Source organism: Trifolium pratense, linkage group LG1 (assembly GCF_020283565.1).
Source record: "Trifolium pratense cultivar HEN17-A07 linkage group LG1, ARS_RC_1.1, whole genome shotgun sequence".
Classification (NCBI taxonomy): Eukaryota; Viridiplantae; Streptophyta; class Magnoliopsida; order Fabales; family Fabaceae; genus Trifolium; species Trifolium pratense.
In genome coordinates this window covers 34709953-34729596 of record NC_060059.1, presented here as the reverse complement: position 1 = coordinate 34729596, position 19644 = coordinate 34709953, and the positions used below count along the sequence as shown (strand labels likewise).

Genomic DNA, 19644 nt, shown 5'->3' with positions numbered 1-19644 from the left:
TGTCAATTTGGGTTGTGATGTGGAAATCCTCTTGAATTCCTTTTCTTTTATCTTCTTCATCTTCTGAAAACTTAAAAAAAAAAAAAAAAATTGCAATTTGAACATCACTTTTTTACAAAATTCAAATCAGAGAAAACACAACATCTCCTTTCTTCAAAACCCCCAAATCAGATAAACACAATATAGTTATTCTATTCGGATGAGATGAAGAAGAAAAAAGAAATTCACACAAAGATGAATGAGATAAGCCAAATCAAGAACCCTAATTTTGGAGGAGAGGCAGGGAGAGAAGATATTGTTGTGAATTCGATCCGAAAACCACACCAATATAAAACTCAAGTGTGTGGAGCAAACGATTAAGCAACCAAATCTAAACTTATGGAATAAGCAATAAATCAAAAAAGGCTAAAACAATGAAAACAATAAAGAACACGAATAATTGTTTACCCAGTTCGGTCCAATAATGACCTAGTCTGGGGGAGAGAGCTCTTCGTTCCACTATGAATGATTCAACTTGATTACAAAGATTCAACCATAAAGAGTTGCAAGAATTTAGAGTTTTCCTAAATTCTACTATTTTCTCAAATCTCTCCCAGTGACCAAGAGATTCAATCAATAAGTGTTTCCCGGTGTTACAATGATTATCCCAACCCTAGATCGTATACCCCAAAAGATTCCCTTTTGACCCTAGATTGATGTTGGTGAAGAAACCTTGCAAAACCCACTTTCTCTCTCTTCCTGACGGCTGAACAAAACAACACACAGTATTTGTACTGTTTTTTGCGCACCATGCGCAAGAAAACGGCGCACCATGCGGAGAAGGCAGTGGCCAGGGTTGAACCTGCGCCTCATGCTCAAGAAAATGGCGCCTCATGCGCCAACTCCAGCAACAACATTTTCCTGCTTCAAACCATCATCCAATTCAAAGGCAAATTCAACAGATATTGACAGAGAGAATTTGCCACATCACAAGACACCAGTCTAAAACTTAATGTTTTTTAATAAAAACTAATGGAAAAGATCAATTTGACAAACATAAGTAAAGTTAAAAAAAACCAATTGATAACGTTAATTAATTAAATGATTAAAACGAAACCAATAAATAAGTTAAGGACTAAATATGTAATAATTTAATTCTTATAAAAAAATGTAATTTAACCTTAAAAATAGTGACTCACTATAACTTGGTGAGATTCCCGCCCAATCATAATTTTCCAATCACTTTTTTTACTTTCTTTCTTTCTATTAGGCTTAAAAATTTGAAATCTTACTTAACCTAATTGAATTGCGTGACCATGTAATGTTTATTATTGAATTTATTAATAAATATAAAATGACAATTATATAAATTTCATAAAAATACATTAGGTTACATAAAGTAGTACTAGTACTTATTACTTTAATTTTTTTTCTTTTTCAAATTATTATCAACTTAAATTGAAATATTTATTATTTTAATATTTTAATTTTTCAAGTAGTACTCTACTTGTTAGTTTCACTTTCTAATTTTTTTTGTCAAGAAAGATTTCTATCAAGAAAGATCATCAACTTGTCCTAATCACCTCCATTCCACGCCACTTCAACAATCATTATCAGCAAGTGTAGAAGACAAAATATAAAAGAGAACATTCTATATATAGATCCCTAACAATGCATCTGCACTCATCATATCTAATAAAGTTCAAAGAGGGGGAGAGCACCCCAACTAAAAGTATATATACTCATTCTTGTTATCTAAGAATCAAGATATATTTTGCATGACGCCATACAACCTTGATTGAAATATTCGATTTCAAAATTGAATCACCTTTCTTTTGAAGGATTTTAAGATTGATAAGCTCAAAATATTACTTCTATAAGTTAATTTTAAATTATTTTTTCTACACATATTTAGTTTATTATAAAAAAAGTTCACCAAAATATAATATTATAAATTCATAACTCCTTTATGTTAGGTTACGGGGACAGCCAGGGGTTCATCCACACTGGTTTTTAACAATAACTATACAAGCGAGTTGAATATCACACTTTAACCCAAAACTTTAAGGCATTAGGTTTAGAGATTTTCTTTTACCACCCTACAAGTTTCTCGCGCGCCCTATGTCTTTCTCATTTTACGTTTCCGCTACTTAAGTAGCAGACATTATAAAAATGATAAATTTTTGTAAATATCATTCGCTACTTAAGTAGCGAACATTCTGAAGGTATGATGTTTTTGGGGGGTGTCCACTACCTAAGTAATGGATGGGGTATTTTGGTAAATTTGTAGGGTGCGCAAGAAAATGGGTAGGATGACAAAAGAAAAGCACGAGTCCCCTTACTTATAAAATGGTCAACTTATTATAAGTCAATGTGAGAGTTAACTCAGCTCACACTTACCATAACACTTTTGTTTCACGGTTGAGAATTTCACTCCCAGGAAAACACTTCCCAAGAAATAATGGTGTTCATTTCATTCTCAGGTATTTTGAGAAAAATGTATTTGGTTAATGATAACCATGTTCCCGGAAATTATCTGTAAGAGTGGGTATTATTTTAGGTAGTTATTTGACTTATTGTTATTATTCCCTTGGAACCTTTTATTTTTAGCTACTTCCTTGAGATTAAAATTTAAAATCATAGGAAAGTGGAAGTTACTTTTTTCCTGAAAATGTTTTATTCCTAAAAGTTAATTTTTTAATCTTTTAACAAACATGTAAATCTATATTTATAACTTCTTCATTCCTGACAATAATTTTTTTAACCATGAAACAAACACCCCTAATCTTCAAAATACATAAAGAAATTCGGATACATTTGGCATGGAACAAAAAGAACAAGTATGACATTCACTGACTTTGTTTTTCTTAGCAAAGAAGAAAATTGGATAATTATGGGTATGTGTATACTTTTTTTTGGATGATTATGGGCATATATAGTAGGGAAAACGAAATCGTGTACATCAATATCAATTGAACTAGTAGAAGGGCATACAACCTTTATGTACCATTCTTAAACTAACACATCTCATGTATAATTTTTGTATGAAAGAGTAGAATGTAATATTTCACCATTCATCATGAAAGATAAACTTGTAACAAATTAAGATGAAATCATATCACACTTTACTCATTCATGTATAGATCACACTATATGGACTTGATTAAAATTTATGTAGAATCTAAAATAATAGAAGAAACCTAAAATGAATTTTATCATTGCCTTTTAAATTTCTAAAGGTGAAAATGTCAAATGTCATAAGCCCATTATGGAATTAACATTTCAACCTCAACTTTCGATACGATGCTTTTAGACTTTGCACCATCCAGATGGCGCGAAAAGAAGAAATTTATATTTTTAATACTCATGACATATTCTTATGTTATCTAATATAGTATGTAGTAGTAGAGAAAGAGAATGTCTTGAAGACATGGAAGAACATAAAGAGTGTGGTCCTCTCTCTGGGTTGCTTGTGGTTAAGAAAAAGTGGAGTTGGAGCATGATACCACAACTTGCAATATACTTTTTTTAAAATTAAAATTATTCAAACGAAATTGTAATACTATCCTTAATTACAATATCTTACAAAAATTACAGGAATAAAGATAGAAGTTTAAACACCTTTTTCAGGAAAATTATGTGTTGCAAATGCGATAAATATTGTGATTATCTATTATTAATATATTAAAATCGATTACCACTAAAGTTACTAATTTATCCTTATTACTTTTAACCATGTTGCAAGTTTTATATCCTTCATTGTAATTTCACTAAAAACAAAATATATAGAAAGAATATAAGATAAATACAAAAAAAATGATATGCTTAAAAATAGAAACACAACTGGTTATAGATTGGAACAAAATAGAACAATCTATATACTCGTAAAAATAGCAACAAAAAAAATTAATACGATCAACTCAATAATTTATTAAAAGAAAAAAGAGAATAAAATAGTGAATAAAAAAAATTATAGAAAAAATAAAATGAATATGCATAAAATTAGTAATATAGAAATAGAAACATAAACAATATTTTTCATAAAAAAAATAAACAATATATTGTTAACTATTAATAATAATAATAATATAATAATAATAATACAATAAATTTAATTACTATCAAATTTACTAAATTATCATAAATATTCATAATCAAATTTCTAATTTTTTATTAAAAAATATACACGGGACTATTATTTGTGACGAATACATAAAAAATTGGATAATTTATGATTCAAAGTCATAATCAAATTTATTCATTTAATAAATTTTACAAAAAATAGCACAATAGTTTCACTTATATTTTAACAATATTATATAATAAATTTTTAAATACTTTATTCTAAATAAATTTTCTATCTTAATATAATGATAAACTTAAAAGACAAACGTTAGCTAAAAGAACTCCAAATTAGCTAATTGTTATTTTTACTAAAAGAGATAAAATAAATAAAATATTAATTGTGTATATTATAATATATAAAAGAGACTAAATTCCTTACCACTTAGACATCATGCTTATGGCTCTATATATAGAGCTACATAAAAACAAATCAAATATTGAAAAAAAAAAGAAACTAATCCTATAATAAATTCTAAACAAATCTTAAATATTCTAACAGAAATATAAATCATAAACCCTAATATTATTTTATTTCAAATATAAATATAAAACTATATTTAAATATAAAATCTTCCAAAAAAGATATTTAGGCATTATTCCCAACACTCCTCCTTGACTGAATATCTTTTTGTTGTATCCGATCTGAGATTTGCGCTGAAAAACTTTTTTTTTTTTTGAACACTCATCCTCAACTGAATATCTTTGTCTTGTATCCAGCGTGAGATTCATGTTGATTTTTGTTTTTGTTGTTGTTGTCTTCTTTTATTCATCTACATTCTTTACGAATGAGTATGTTTCTTGTAACAATAGGATGTTACCCATGGATGTTGTTATTTTTTACATCTTCATATGAGACTTGAGCTTTTTTCATGTATTTGTTATGGTTATGGGTTATATAATACATGAAACTATCTCGCATATAACATATGAAAGATGCAGGTTATGATTATGGTTTTTCTACAACTTCATATGAGACTTGAGCTTTTTTCATGTATTTGTTATGATTATGGGTTATATAATACATGAAACCATCTCGCATATAACGTATGAAAGGTGTAGGTTATGGTTATGGTTTTTGGCTATGGATTGTTTTTCTCTTCTTTTTCACATCTTCATAATAAAGATGCAATGAAGGTTATGAGTTATTGATTTCATGGTTTCTCCTTTTTCTTCGTCTTCATCATCTTCTTCCATCGTCACAGATCTGAACCAGGCTCTGATGCCACTGATATGGTTTTTTGTGTTTTTGTATTGCGGAATTTGGTGAGATATAAATTTAGGGAGAAAACTCTCCTCAAATATAGGGTTACTAGTCCCACACCCGTGCGATGCACAGGTGTTATGTGATATTTTATATTATAATGTTGAAAAATTATTTGTATAAATTGTAACAATAAGTATTATAAAATGAAAATTATAATAATAATAGTAATAATAATATAAAAGTGATGTACTTATCACTTCCTCCAACCAATATATATACCTATATGTATAGAGAATGAGTACGGACCATCAAAATTGAATGAAATATATTTATTTTTTTGGTGGGGTGTGCCAGCCAATGCAATAGTGCAACGCATAGGCGACACACTAAAATTGAATGAAATATGATAATGATAATGGTTATTATATATTTCAATCTCATAACCTAACTTTTTGCATAACCTTCACTCTTCTCTAAAATTATAATGTAATTAAGTCAATAATGTATATCTTCGTATTTTTTTTGTGTGACTAAATTATAAACTCTTTGTTGTTTCTATGAAAACGGTTGACATTTAAATGGGATCACTACAACAAATATAGGCATTTAATAGCGTTCTTTTTAGTTTTTAATAGCATTTAAAAGCGCTATAACTGCTAGCGCTATTATAGGTTTGGTGCCTATAATAGCGCTTTAAAAACGCTATCAATTATCAATATTTAATAGCGGTTTTGGGAAAAAGCGCTGTCGTAGGTTGTTTTTCGCTGTCTGGGAGAGCTCTGGGAACAGGTTTTAATAGCGTTTTATTTTAAAAGCGTTATTATAGGTCTTATATTTAATAGCGCCCGCATTGAATAAGCGCTATTAAAAGTTTCTTTTTTGTAAAAAAAAAAATAATTATCCAGTTTTTTTTTTTTTTTTTTTTATCATAAGCAAACACCACATAAGACATTTAAACAGTGTATCATTTTATTGATCATAAACAGAATATAAACAACTCAAATCTAATTACAATTTACTAGAATACAAGTATACAACATATATCTTCAAATCCAAATACAATTTATATGCATTTAAACTAATCAATATAAGAATTACAAAGCATATAAGTGCATTCCTTAGCATTGATAAGCAATGAGATGGAAAAATCACAAAACTAACTAAAGATAAAAAAGACACCATTGATAAGCCAAAATCACATCCTTGATTTTTCAATTGAAGAGTAGAAGCACCAATGAAAGACACCATTGATAACCTTGCGTGCATAATGTTGGCAGTTTTTGTCTTGCCAACAACCACCATTGTTGGCATATACTCATTTGTTTTCATATGTCTGCATATATAATCAAATATTAAGAGAATGAAATAATCACCGGCGCCTACAACTTCTTAAGAATATTAAGAGAATGAAATAAATAACCCACATGCCTATACCTATTAGACTAAGAGCTATTTTTGAATGACAAAATACCTCTCATTGACAACAAACTTTTTCCAATTAGTTATTCGACATGCCTTTGAGACTTTTGATCATATACCTGAAACCAAAAGTAAGATGAAGTAAATAAATAAAAATTTGAAAGGGTGCAGAAGTACAAACATTGATATTTCTATTTCATAAATGCATTAAAACATAGAAATGATCATTAAAACTATGGTTCATCAAGCAATGTGTAAGAAATAAGACAAAAAAATTCTGAAGCTAGAGCTTAGTGATTGTGAACTTCAAATATTTAGTGTAAACCAGTAAAACAAATGACAATTGTTACAACCCTTGAGTATGCTCAATGTATAATATTCAGTGTTTAGTTGTTCCAAATGTTGTTTCTTTAACGATACCAGCCTTGAATAGATCATAAACTAATGCTACTTATAAGTTATAGTCAAATTGTAAAAACAAACAGCATAAGAACCATTGCATAAAGCAGACAACCCGACAAGGCAACAAATGTTCTAAATTGCTTCCCTTAGAATTTGTATGTGTGAATTAAAAAAAAAAAACAACAGAGACCCAAAGAAAAGAAATGTTTTGGTAAGTGGTAAATAATCCATAAAAAGAAATCAAGATTGAGATGATACCTTTCCCAACTTGGTAAGTGGTAAACCTAAGTGTTCAAACCTTAATGGCTGAAACTTCATAAACACGGACCAGTCATCGTCTCCTCCACCATAACAGTTTTACCTTCCTTCCTTCCCCTTAGTTTACTTGTTATCAAGGATACACACACACACACACACACACAACCAAAATAGAATGTCAATCATATTCTCAAACTAATCTTCCTTCAAACTTTTGCGAGCATATAACAAGAAAATTCAAATTTAAGAATTCTCGATCACTAAACCACTGATTTCATGATTGTTAATACCTGAGTTCATGACACACTAGTCCAAGCACAAATTTTGTGCAAAATCTCCATAGGCACTCATGTACCTGGTCTGAGTTTTTATACTAACAAAAGCAAATTATTTTCCTCTTTTAGCAATTATTATAATAGATTGTTGGATACATCATGCATCAAGCCTTAGTACATGTTAACTTTATTAACTATCAGGCCAGATTCAAGTAAAAAAATACCAAGATCAAATCAATATACAAATCATGAATTTATACCTCAGTATAGAAATCAGATTTAATGCTCTTACTCATAGCATTATCACATATTGGTGAACTTTAATGCACTAACAAGAGATACCCATCATGACAAAAGTTTGGTGATGTTGCTTCAAAATGCTCAATACCTTTTTGTTTAATCAACAAAAGAAAATCATTCTTCTGTCACCTAAGTCTGCAGCCAAGAAGGTAAATTGTTCCAAAACCACAGTTACACAGTAGAAAAAACAACACCAAAAGTAGTGTAAATAAGTCCTTTGATTTCAAATATTTGCACACAACAATTGGTAGGCTATGCAGCAATAATAATATATCATAATAACAGACTAGGGATTGAATCATGAAACTATTACAAGATTAACTAATACCAAACCTAATAAAACCAATTATATTTGTAAAAAAAGAAATTAAGAAATCGTAAAAAAAGGATTCCCCATTACATCTTCATTGCCACCTTGTGAATTGAGGTCCTTCCATAATCCCTCTTCCTACAAACCCATTAGGAAAAGAAAATAAAAAAACCAATAAGTTGAATCTTAAAAATTAAATTACAGAGCAAAATTGAAACTACCTTGAGCTCCTGTAAAGCAACCAGAATTTCCATCTTAACCCTAATCCACATCACTCATTTACATCCAATTAAATCACACAATAATGCCACATTACTTCCTTATATTATATCATTTACATCTATATATATAATTCCTAGATAGTTCTCCTACTATCCATCTTAACCCTAATCCACATCACTCATTTACATCCAATTAAATCACACAATAATGCCACATTACTTCCTTATATTATATCAGTTTCATCTCTATTTTTTTTGTTTCCACATCACTTCCTTATATTTTTTTTCAATATGTTCTGGACTAGACTAATGCTAGTCCACCTAGACCCTCACAAAGTCCACATGGCTTGCCCAATCACCTCCATGTCAGCATGGCACAACCTCTCCACCAAGATAGGGTAAAATTACTACTCTACCCACCATCTAAGGGTGATATCTTGGCAGTCCCTCTTAATGGGCCTTGGCTAGTCCAGCCCACTAAGAGGACCTTTGGCCCAGAGCTGGGGGCTATAAATACTCTCCCTCTTGGGAGAGCAAGGTAGACACTATTCATTATTGCAATTACTCTCTCTCTCTAACCTCTCTCTAGTATCTCTTTTGCTCTCAACCCTTACTGACTTAGGCATCGGAGCACCTGCAGGTACAACCCCCCCTCCGTGGATCATCTGCTCGGACCTGCTGCCTACCACCTGCTCAACGGACTTCCAACTGGCCTTCTACCTGTTCTGATCAACAGTTAAGATCAGTGGCGCCGTCTGTGGGAATCTGAGTTCTCCCCTTCTTTGTTTCGAGCAAGTAAACCAAAGAACAAAACCAATCATTCGCATTTCCATCATGGCCAGTTCATCTCATTTCAACAATGACATTGAGGACGCTGCTCCTCCCGCTTCTCCCCGCCTGTCTCCTGCTCTCATCCCTGACCACCAGGCCCTCCCCGAGTCTGACCCAAGAGACGGGCAGGAAATTTCCTGGACTTCTGAGGACGGCGACCTGGTCGTCCTGACTGAGAAACAGGCTGGGAAGCGCCCCCAGTCCGAGCAGGGCAAATCAGCAGAGACCGATTTGTCCGCTGCCTCAGTTACCAACGCTGAGCTTGCTTCGCTCATAGCTGCCCTGAAGCAAACCACTGAAGCTCTCCAAGGCCAGAATCGCCGCATGGACGAGCAGAACGCAAGACTTGATCGCTTGGAGAGGAAGCAGCGATTTTCAAGGAACAACTCTCCTCCGAGGAGAACTCCTGCTTCTCAATCCCCTCCTCGTCAAGAGGTTGTCAGACAACGACGACCTGCACTTGAGAGGATTGAGCAGCCTAGCAAGAAAAGAGACCATGTCTCCCCTCCCCGCGAGGGTATATCTTCTCCTATTGTGAAGAAAGGAAAAACGGTGGACCGAACACCTCCTCGCAGCCAATTCTCCAGGAGCCCAACTCCTGATCGTGAGGACTCACCTCCCCTAAACTCACATGAGAGTGACGAGGAGGATCCTCGCTGCCCCTTGTCTCATGACATTCTCCAAGCACCTGTGCCAAAGGGATTCGAGCGACCACCTGCTCTCCCAGCCTACGATGGACTCACAGACCCAGATGAACACATTGCTTCAATCAACGCTACCCTGAACTTCTTAAGGGTCAGCGGAGCTATAAGATGCAGAATTTTCCCAACTACCCTCAGGAAGGGAGCTATGGCCTGGTATCACAGCCTACCTCCTCGTTCCATTGTCTCATGGATGGACCTCTCCGACCAGTTTCGCAGACACTTCACTGCTTCCCGCAAGCAGCCAAAGACCGAGGCAGTCCTGGACGCCATCTTCCAAGGTGATAATGAATCTCTCCGTAGTTTTATAGAGAGGTTCAACAAAGAGGCCGTCCAGGTAGAAACAACTGATGATATGAAGAAATACCTGCTCCAAAGGGGCCTCAGACCGAATACTGACTTTGCAAAAGCCGTGGGAATCGAAAAACCACGCACCTTTAGCGACCTCCTCCTCAAATCTCAACCATACATCCAATATGAAGAGCAACAAGCTGCAGATGCTGCCCGCTATGGGCGAGCAGGAAACAGTCAACCTGCTCCTCATTCAAATGCTGAACAGTCCAGCCGGGGAGGAGGAAGACGAAGAGGCGAAAGGCCTAGAGAGCCCCGTGGACCTCCCAGCACATTCAGCAACTACACTCCCCTTAATAAAAATCGGGAAGAAATTTGGAAAGAGTGCAACTCAGCTGAGTTCACTAAAGCAGGAATTAAATTTCCAAGACAACAACCCACAAAGCCTGGCCAAGACAAGAGCAGGTACTGCAAGTATCACAAAGGTTACGGCCATCTGACTGACGATTGCATACAACTTAAAGACGCCATTGAGATATTGATTAGAAATGGGCAAATGAAACAATACGTGAAGAGGAGCAATGCTCCCCGGGCAGAAGCTGCTGAGACCAGCAACACTGAAGAGGCTGCACCAGAACGATCCGGGCACAAGCCAGTTGCCCTTGCCATCTCCAGAACTGAAGACTTCTTCGTCCCTGACTACTTGGACGATACCTATGTTGCCCCCACGCTGAGCAAATGGGACGCACTTGCCCACGCTATGGTTATCTCTGGTGGAGGTTTTGATAAACAGTCTGTGGGATCAATCAAAAGGAAATTTGAAGAATTACTGGATGGCTCCTCTAACATGAGTGCAACCTTAGACAAACCAAAAGGGCAGTCAAGACCCATATCTTTCTATATGGAAGAGCTGCCCGGAGGAGCTGCAAACTCCCAGATACCCCTGCTCATCAGAGCGGACATGGCAAACATGGACGTCCGCAGGGTACTGGTCGACCAGGGAAGCTCCTGCGACATCATGTACTCCCAACTCTTTAAAACTCTGCAATTGGATGAAACCTACCTCACTCCCTATTTTGGATCCGATCTTTCTGGATTCAATGGGGCAACAACCAAGCCATGGGGCTACGTAGACTTGCTAGTCACCGTTGGCTCCGAAGAAACTGCAAAAACAATCAAGGTGAAATTCCTGGTAGTGGACTGCCCGTCTCTCTACCAATGCATCCTGGGCCGGACAGCCATTGCTGACTTAATGGCTGTCCCATCAACCGCCCATCTCAAAATGAAGTACTACACGCATAAAGGCCAAGTTGCAACCTTACATGGAGACATTGAAGCAGCAAGGAGAGTCTTCAATGCCTCCTCCAAGGGAAACGAGTACATCGGGCAGCTCCCCGAACCAAAGAAGTCCAAGGCAGCAGCTTCACTGCCCTTGCCAGAAATCAGCTCTATTGACCTCGACAGCCGCTTTTCCAAGCAGGAAAGCAAGGATGAAAAGAAGCTCCGCAAGGAGATGAAGGAGGACGACGAGGCGAGCCAAGAGCACCGTCGTCCAGTGCCGGATGGAGAGTTTGAGCTGATGCCCTTCGGAGAAGACCCGAACAGGGCAGTGAAAATTGGGACTGGGCTCCCCGAGCTTGCAAGGAAGCAACTTGAGGCCTGCTTGAAAGAAAACGCTGATCTGTTCGCCTGGCACGCCTCCGAGATGCCCGGCTTGGACCCCAACATAGCATGTCACCAGCTGACTATTGATCCCACTGCACTTCCCGTTGTACAACGTAGGCGTAGGCAGTCTCCTGAGAAATCGGAGGCTGCAGAAAAATGTATAAAAGACCTCCTAGAGGCAAATTTTATTTCGGAGGCCAGGTATACAACCTGGCTGTCCAACGTTGTACTCGTCAAAAAATCTAATGGAAAGTGGAGGATGTGTTGCGACTATACCGATCTTAACAGGGCTTGCCCTAAAGACTCTTATCCCTTACCTTGCATTGATAGACTTGTTGATAATTCTTCTGGCTTTAAATTATTGTCTTTTATGGATGCTTATTCAGGTTATAACCAAATTCCAATGGCAGTAGCAGATAGAGAAAAAACAGCCTTCATGACCGAATCGGGCAACTATTACTACAACGTAATGCCCTTCGGTCTCAAAAATGCAGGAGCTACATACCAGCGAATGATGAACAAAGTCTTCCGAGGACAAATAGGAGACATGCTCGAGGTATACATGGACGACATGATCGTAAAATCCCCCGAGGAACTCGACCATGTCCTGCACCTTCGAAAGGTGTTCGAGCAGGCCAGGAAGCACAACATGAGATTCAACCCAGAAAAGTGCACCTTCGGGGTCCGAGCAGGTAAATTCCTGGGATTTTACCTAACCGAGCGAGGAATTGAAGCCAACCCTGACAAGTGCAGAGCTTTTGCCGAGCTCCCCACTCCGAGCGATAAGAAGTCCATACAAACTCTTAATGGAATGCTAACATCGCTTTCCAGATTTGTATCCAAATCAGCACAACATGCACTCCCCTTTTTCAAACTACTAAAGAAAGAAGCAGTCTTCGAATGGACAGACGAATGCGAGCAAGCTCTCCAACATCTGAAAAAGGCCTTATCAGAGCCACCTGTCCTCTCACGACCAAGTGACGAGGAGGTGTTATACCTGTACCTTTCAGTCGCCTCAGAGGCCGTAAGTGCAGCTTTTATTCGTGAGACAAACGAAGGGCAGAAACCAGTATACTTTACAAGCAAAGCCTTGCAGGGTCCTGAACTAAGGTACCAACAAATTGAAAAAATAGCCCTTGCACTAGTTTATGCTGCAAGGAGACTAAGACATTATTTCTTGGCCCATACAATTGTGGTCCGAACAGACCAACCAATCAAGTCTTTGCTTGGCCGACCAGATATGGCGGGCAGGATGCTCAAATGGTCACTCGAACTCTCAGAATTCGACATTCGTTACGAGAGCAGAAAAGCTCTAAAAGCCCAAGTCCTAGCTGACTTCGTCGCAGAGATGACGAGCTCCTCCCCTACAGTGGACGGAGCAGATAAATGGACAATCTTTGTGGATGGAGCATCAAGCGCTACAGGAGCAGGTGCAGGCATCATTCTTGAAAACGAGAATGGCTTACTAATCGAGGTGTCCCTAGCACTATCCTTCCCAACTTCAAACAACCAAGCAGAGTATGAAGCATTCCTCGCTGGACTACGTTTAGCCGAGGACCTGCAGGCCAAGGAGATAAAAATCTACACAGATTCACAACTAGTCGCCTCGCAGGTGCTAGGAGAGTATCCGACCAAAAATGATAACCTCTCTGAATACCTAGCGCTAGTAAAGGAAAAAATCACCAAGTTCAACTCTGTTGAAATATTGCATGTTCCCCGCGAGCATAACAAAAGGGCAGATATCCTGTCCAAGCTGGCAAGCACAAAAAGGAAGGGCGGAAACAAATCTGTCATCCAAGAGATACTCCCTCGTCCAAGCATAGAAAAACCAAGCAAGGTTGTGGACATAAACATCATTGGCGATAAAGACTGCTGGATGACTCCAGTATACAACTTCCTCGAGCACGGAACTCTCCCTGACGACCAGAAACAAGCAGCTATAGTCAGACGAAGAGCCTGCTCCTATGTCATCCTTGATGGAAAATTATACAGGAGAGGATTCTCCATTCCTCTCCTAAAATGTGTGGACGAGGACACAGCAGATTACATTCTGCGCGAAGTCCATGAAGGCATTAACGCCCAACACCTGGGAGGAAGGTCACTTGCCAGGAAAGCTCTACGAGCAGGGTACTACTGGCCTACTATGCAACAGGACGCCAAAGACCACGTTAAAAAATGTGACAAATGCCAAAGGCATGGGGATATGCACTTAGCTCCCCCTCGAGAACTAAAATCTTTGTCTTCCCCCTGGCCCTTCGCCTGGTGGGGCATGGACTTACTTGGACCTTTTACCAAAGGACTTTATCAAAATCGCTACCTAATAGTAGCAGTGGACTACTTCACAAAGTGGGTGGAAGCCGAACCCCTCTCCGACATCACATCACTCAGAGTCCTGCGCTTCTTCAAAAGAAATGTGCTAGCTAGATTCGGAATACCACAAGTGGTAGTCACAGACAATGGAACACAGTTTACAGACAAAGATTTTCAAGCATTCCTTGTTGCCCTGGGCACCAAGCAGCACTTCACATCGGTCGAGCACCCCCAAACCAACGGGCAGGCTGAAGCAGCCAACAAAGTAATCCTGAGAGGGTTACGAAGAAGACTTGACCAGAACAAAAAGAAATGGGTCGAAGAGCTTGACAATGTACTCTGGGCCTATCGAACAACCCCACACTCCACAACTGGAGAAACCCCCTTCCGAATGGTATACGGAACGGAGGCAGTTATCCCCGTAGAGATTGGGGAACCATCTCGTCGGACTGAGCAGCCTCTTGACGAGGAGCAAAATGACGAAGCACTTCGAGAGGAGCTTGACCTCGTCGAAGAAATTCGAACAGGAGCTTCTTTAAAGGAAGCCACCCTGAAGCAGAAAATAGCTGCCCGTCATGACACCAAAGTCATCAAAAGAGAATTCGAGGTGGGCAGCCTCGTCCTAAGACGCAATGCAGACTCCCAGGATGGCAAACTTGCACCCAATTGGGAAGGACCATACCGCGTCATTGACAAAACAGAAAATGGTGCATACTATCTCGAGGACCTTCGAGGGAAGAAACTTCCTCGACCCTGGAATGCCCAGAAATTGAAACAATATTACAGCTAAGTTATTGCCACACCAAAAAAGGCTGCTCGCACTTCAGAACACAACGAATCGAGCACCTTAAACAACGGAGGGCACCATGGCACACGTGCTCATCTAAAACCATAGCAGGGGAACTAATTCACCATAAGGGAAATGGAACTCTTGCTAGACGAGGATAACTCTTGAAACGAGCCCATCGTCCCCGTGCCACGACCTAGCACCCAGCTCGCGATGGGAGGTTCAGGTTGCGAAGAAGGGTACACTAGCGTGCTTGTATTCGCGTAACTTAGAAACAACTCTAAGTGCTTATACAGTTCCCTAAACTGTTTAAGTCAAAACAGAGGAGACTACCCTCAATAAAACATGCTCAGTATCAAGCAGGGGAGACCTCCCCGGCGAAACAACAACGAGCGCAGCATTCATACATGCAAAAATATGACAAGTATACAAAATTGGCATAAAAATAAACAGGCAAAACTTAGCACACCAACTTGCTCGGACGGGGACACTAACGTGCCCGGACGAACACACTAACTTGCTCGGACGAGCACACCGACGTGCTCATACGAACACATCAACCAGCTCAAACGAACACATGACGTGCTCGAACGATCAAAACAGGGAGGGGATACTCCCCGGTTCCAGTTCGAACAACGAAATTTCAATCATGCCAATAACGGGGAAGAAAACCTCCCCGGCCCAACGTTGGCAGACAAATTAGCATAAAATTTCGCTAAGTTAAAAATGGGGAATGAAACTCCCCGGCTCAAATCTCAGGCGAAATTTTATCCAAGTTAAAAAGACGGGGAGGCTCCCCGGTTGAAATTTTTAACAACAAATTTCATGAAAAATTTTCTAAGTTATGAGACGGGGAGGCTCCCCGGTTGAAATTTTTAACAACAAAATTTCATGAAAAACTTTCTAAGTTAAAAAAGGAGGAAACATACATGCGAGCAGAAAAATATAAACATACATGCGAGCAGATATAGACGAGCAGTTATAAACAAGCATAAATAGATAAACGGGCACCTGCCCGGAATTGTCATAAAATAAAAAGACGGGGACAAAAGCCCACTTGTTCCAATGTTACAAATCATGGCTCAAAGGCCCCAAAAATCCAAAAAGACAAAAATAAATTACAATAGAAAGGATGGGGACGTCTACTCCTCGCATCTATCTTCCTGCTCGTCACCCTCCTCAGCATCTTCTTCCTCCTCATCAGAGTCGGCCAGGCCGGCCGGGATAACAATCTGCCCATCCTTGACCTGCCCGTTCACATGTAGTCCTCGGGTCACCAGCTCCACGTCAGGATTAAGACATTTGATTTGCTGCACGGCATTTTCAAAGGCGTACTCAGTGCCCTCTACAAAATCATGGGACAGCTGAGCAATTACCCCGACCAAGTCTGCTCGGGTGGTCAACCCCTCGGCAGCCTTATGCTCGTTCTCGCCCGGAGCCATAGCAGCAGTGAGCCTTTCAATCTCTGCCCGGGCAGCTTCCAACTCCTCTCCCCTCTTACGGTGCTCGTCAAGCTGGTCACCCCAGTGTTGCTGCTTCTCCTTGAGGTCATCCACAACAATTTTGAGCTGGTTGATCCGACCTTTGGCCCGCTCGTGCCTGGCCTGGGCAGTGTTCAGCTGCTCGACTAAGGACTCCCGCTCGTCACCAAGAACAAGGGAGCTCGAAATCATTCGCACCACAGCAGCCATGTCACGAGCATGCTGCTCCTTACGGACCTCAGGCTCTTGGTTGAGAATAGCAGCCCTTTCAGCTTCAAAAACCTCCGGAGGATACTTCTCAAAAAATTTGTCCACGGTAAAGCACCGAGGAACTGGAAACTTGCTGCACCCTCCCATGCCCGCATCTTCAACCGGGGGATCTTCCTCTCTTGTCCTCTTCGCTGGAGGAGGCCGGGGAGCTGAGGAGGGGGTGCCCGTCGAGGTCCCAATAACCTGCACGGAGGGGGTCCCCGGTCTCACTTCCTGGGAAGTTCTAGCAACAGCCTTCTTTTTTCCTCGAGCAGACCTGCTCGCCTTCTCATCCTGCTTGGCCTTCAGCATGCGCTCGGCAATAGTTTCCATTTCGTCTGCAAACAAATGACGAGCAAGTTAGTAAAAGACGAGGAATACACACAATAATAACAGAAATTTTTCTAAGTTAAAAATAGAAAAGAAGCAATACCCAAGCACAACCTAACCTCCCCGGCATTCTTACACTTGAGGAGGTTCCTAGTATTTATAAAGCGGGGAGAGACCTTCGCCTTCCCATGCTCGTCCCTTAGTGTGACTCCCTTACGAGTCGTCCAGATGCCTGGAGTAAAACCGGCCACAAAGGCCTTCAAATTTTCAAAGGCAGCCATCTCCTCGGGAGACAAGTCTGCGTCCCCGGTAGTATACTCCTTAGGTTCCTTCCGGAAGTGATCATACGACCAACTAAGGGGGAACTTAGGAACTGCTCGGAATATAACTTGCCCGTTGTCATCTTTACGAGCAACACCCTGTCCGTCCCTATCTTCATCCAGTTCCAACAAACTCTCCCGGGCAGCTGGAGACTCTGGCCGGATGATGAAATACCTCTCCTTGAAGTCCTTGATAGAATCCACAAACATTTTAAACAATTTGACATCCTCGTGATGCTTTAAGGAAACCCAATTCTGACGAGGGGCACGCCCAACTTCCCTCGTCGGCTTACGTTGAATCTTGAAAATTCTAAAGAAAAGAGGAAGAGTGGGACGAACACTCCTATACGTGCAGAGGTGCTCGAACCCCATGATAAAAGACCATGAATTCGGATGCAGCTGCGACGGAGCCACCTGCAAGGCTTTAAGCACGCTGGCCGCAAAGGGGCTGAACGGCAGCCTGAGCCCCATCTCCTTAAAAACAAACTCGTACATAGCAAAGTCGTGCCCGGCAAAGGACGAGCACACCCGTTCACCCTCCCCGGGTATACGGGTCGACCAATTCTGAAGCCCGTCTGCTCTCTGCTGCTCGACGGTCATATATAATCTTGGATCCTGGGAAGTAAGCGACGAGGCTATTCCCCGGGGCTCTGGAGCAACCCAATCCAGCGCAGGATCGGTTATGCAGTCGACCAATGTATACTTCTCCGCACCCTGGCTTTCCACAACCTCCTCGGACTCTGACATTTTACAACCTGAAATGCAGCAAAAACAAAGTGAATTCGATGATCAAATCCACCCTTTCACCGCAATTCAAGTGAAAGGGCGCAGGATAGGACGAGGACGCTGTCCCCGACCAAAGCCCTTTTCAAATGGCAATTAAAATCAAACCGAGGAGGGTAGCCCAAGTGAAAGACGGGGAGATAAGCTCCCCGGCATGAAATTTAAACAACAAATTTCATGCAAATTTTTCTAAGTTAAAAAGGGGGGAGCTAGGCTCCCCGTCACGAAGTAAAACTATCTAAAGTTTAAAACGGGGAGATAGGCTCCCCGTCACCTAAACAAACTATCTAAAGTTTCAAACGGGGAGATAGGCTCCCCGGATCTTAAAATAAACTATCTAAAGTTTCAAACGGGGAGATAGGCTCCCCGTCACTAGTTATCTAACCTAGAGTTTCAAAGGGGAGGAAATCTCCCCGGTACCAAGTTCATATGGTGCCCGGCACATTCATCCTAATGTTCATAAATTCATACAATCTTCATGAAAAAACGCCCAAAACTGGGCAGAAATGACAAAAAACGGATCTAAAGAGGAAAATTTGAAAGAATTACCTTGAATATGAATGAGATCTGGAGAACGATTTGACTAGTAAGTTGAAACTTCAGAGAATTCACAATTGAAGAGAGAGAGTGAAAAGTAAGAATGAAGTTCACTCTCCTCTATTATATAGATCAAGCCAGGGGAGTGAAGAGACGCTTTGATCCAATGGTCCTTACACTCCCTCGTAAAAATCAAAGCAGTAAATGCGCCCTTTCGCATTCCCAGTAACAAAACCTCCTCGTTACTAACCTCCTCGTCATAGTAACGAGCATTAAAACCCCTCGTTGATAACTTCCTCGTCATAGCAACGAGCAACAATGCTTTCTTGAAAAAACATCTCCTCGTCATCATTGCGAGCAACAAAACTTCTCGTTGGTATCTCCTCGCGATAGCAACGAGCAACTGTTCCATCTTGTGCAATATCTCCTCGCAGGAGATACGAGCAACACATACTTCCTCGTAACCATAATCACGAGCAGGGTATTAAACACCCTCGAAAAATCGATTCGAGCAAAACATTGCAGATACTTGCTACGAGCAAGGCTTTGACGAGCAACTTCCTCGTCCACTTTTGTTCAAGAGAGGTTGCAAGGAGATTTCCTTCTACACTTGGGCATACATCTAAAGTCATCACTCCTATGCCTAGGAGCAACGACTTGGGGGGCTCCTGTTCTGGACTAGACTAATGCTAGTCCACCTAGACCCTCACAAAGTCCACATGGCTTGCCCAATCACCTCCATGTCAGCATGGCACAACCTCTCCACCAAGATAGGGTAAAATTACTACTCTACCCACCATCTAAGGGTGATATCTTGGCAGTCCCTCTTAATGGGCCTTGGCTAGTCCAGCCCACTAAGAGGACCT

At 39.9% G+C, this 19644-nt stretch overlaps 1 long non-coding RNA gene across 2 annotated transcripts; it reads right to left on the bottom strand.

Moving 5' to 3' along the window:
- Positions 1–6280: 6280 nt before the first annotated feature.
- Positions 6281–8410, bottom strand: LOC123896751. 2 transcript variants are annotated; one of them, XR_006804561.1, is made up of 4 exons: positions 8377–8410; positions 7388–8097; positions 6780–6846; positions 6281–6641 (listed from the first exon to the last, which is right to left on the bottom strand). It is a non-coding gene; the product is annotated as an uncharacterized LOC123896751 (long non-coding RNA). The 2 variants fall into 2 exon arrangements; XR_006804560.1 differs by lacking the exon at positions 8377–8410 and having other exon boundaries at positions 7388–8366.
- Positions 8411–19644: the final 11234 nt, after the last annotated feature.